This window comes from Salminus brasiliensis, chromosome 23 (genome assembly GCF_030463535.1).
Source record: "Salminus brasiliensis chromosome 23, fSalBra1.hap2, whole genome shotgun sequence".
NCBI lineage: Eukaryota > Metazoa > Chordata > Actinopteri > Characiformes > Bryconidae > Salminus > Salminus brasiliensis.
In genome coordinates this window covers 7,573,620-7,575,948 of record NC_132900.1, presented here as the reverse complement: position 1 = coordinate 7,575,948, position 2,329 = coordinate 7,573,620, and the positions used below count along the sequence as shown (strand labels likewise).

The window sequence follows — 2,329 nt, the reverse complement described above, 5'->3', positions numbered from 1 at the left end:
GATTGCATTTTCACACTGATTCTAAGGTCAGCCTTTCTGCTTCTGCTGTCGCCACACATTATGTGTGTGGATTTTGTTCAGGTATAAACAGCCCAGTTTAAGCCCCACCTTCTCACTGCCACTATTGGTCTACATATACCTGCATCTACATGCAGCTATTGGTGAAACTGCTTTTTACCGTAGCAAATATAAACAATACCAGAACGCAAAAATAAATAAACCTGCAAATCTGTTTGGCTTTATCTGACTTTTTAATCGTTTTTCTTTCTTTAAATTGTATAGATTTTTTTTAATTGACGATAAAAATAAAAACATTTTTACTTTTTTATTTTCGGACATACATTAAAATGAAAGGAGATTATTGAGTAATATGAGCTGTTTATTAGTCTTGGTAAATTAGTAAATGTATTTATGTCCATTATTATAGTTGCATGATTTAGAGATATTTAAGAGAACATTTGATTGATCCCAAAGATAACCGCAGTGTCACTTTACTGTACATATTGATTACGGGAAGACATACTTCATAATACATTATTTTATTAAATACAGTTAAAGTTACAGAAGAGCTATTAACAACCAATAAATAACAGTAAGCAGGGCCGATGTGGCAATATGAGGCATGTAGGAAGGGGGGGGGGGGTGGATGCTACAGAAGGGCTATTAACCACAGGTTATAAAGGTGAAAAAGGTACATGTAAATACATATGGAGGACATAATGAACTCAACACATATATTGCACTAATAAAAACATATTAAGGGATGTAGAAATCACGTAAAAGAGCTGCATATGTATTACTGCACTAATGGAGATGGAGAATATTAATAATAAATAAGACTATTATAAGACTATTATAAATATTATTACTAGGAGCCACTGTGACAGGAGAGTGAAACAGTAGTAACAGCAGCACGTCAGGCTCCGTTAAGCAATAATAATAATAATAATAATAATAATAATAATACAGTGACAGGTAGCAGTAGGTTGAACTCAGCACAGTTCAGACAGCAGGAGATCAGTAGTGTCCCTGCAGTAAGGAGGCTCATTTTTAAGGGTCCTTTAAGGCTTTAAATAGCAACGGTGCTCGTTAATATATACACTACGCTGATGGGCGCGGTGGTCTCCAAATGAGGTGTGTATAGGTCGATTTCTGACGTATTGCTAACCTGACCACTGAAAACAACCTAGGCAGACGTTCAGCAGCACAGGCGCGTGCCCGGCGCGCGTACCCCTCCGCTTTGCGCCGCTGAAATATCAATCCGCCACCTGGCTCTTAAAGGGAACGGCGAGTGACACGCTGACTGGTTTATTGCACATTACGCCCAAAACACACCCGTGAATAATTAAGAGAATTAGTACGTTACTTTTGAGCATTTTCCCCGTTGTTAGGATAGCAAAGACACACTAACACGCCCTAAATCAAGCCCGCTTAAATAAACAGGGCCCCAGTCTTACTGCAGCTGTAGCAGTCTACCTCTGTACGAGCAGGGGGTGAGATGCATTGTCCATGACGGGAAGCAGCTGGAAAAGGGTTCCTGGCCCGTACGGGGATCGAACCCGCGACCTTGGCGTTATTAGCACCACGCTCTAACCAACTGAGCTAACCGGCCTTCCTCTCTCCCTCCTGTGCACATGCACATCCCCACGATCCTACAACACGTTTAAACGTCCTGTATTTATGTATTTTTTCATATATTGGCAAGAAAATGAAGAAGTTCTACAACTTACTCAAAGCCCCCCAGCCCCCTCACAGCAGCAGACGCCTGCCTGTCCTAGTTTTTGAGTGTTTTAAATCTGGTCTCTCTAATAGATGTAAATGTATGTCATTAGCCTGTAGCTAAAAACAAGAAAATGCTAAAACTAGGGTAGGGTTTAAATTCTAGTACTTATGAAGGGGGGGGGGGGTGCATTAAATGATGGAGGGCGACTAGGAGTCCTACATGTATGCTATGGTTGAATATTTCAATCAACTACAAATATAAACATCAGGCTTCACACGGTCATACACTTGCTTTCCTACTGAACAATCCAGCTTAAAAATGAGCTGCTTTCACACGGTCTAAGCTGTTGGTCACCCACATGAAAACCCTAGGCCCTATACTGGTAAACCAGCTTACAGCTCTTACAGCTCTTACAGCTCTTGGCCACTATGTTGTCTTTTGAGTTTGATCGACTAGCTGGTCTATCAGCATTTGACCAATTTAACCAAGCTGGTCGTCGAGCCGGTCATGCTGATTGACAAGTTTGGTCAAGCTGGTCAAACTAGTGGACCACCATGGTCAAGCTGGTTATGTTGGGTTTATTCCAAGGGGTTTTGGCTGGAAGCT

General features: G+C 41.1%; 1 non-coding gene across 1 annotated transcript; it reads right to left on the bottom strand.

The window, feature by feature from the left end:
* Positions 1 to 1,538: 1,538 nt before the first annotated feature.
* trnai-aau (transfer RNA isoleucine (anticodon AAU)) lies at positions 1,539 to 1,612 on the bottom strand. The gene has a single exon. It is a non-coding gene; the product is annotated as a tRNA-Ile (tRNA).
* Between the last annotated feature and the right edge of the window lie 717 nt (positions 1,613 to 2,329).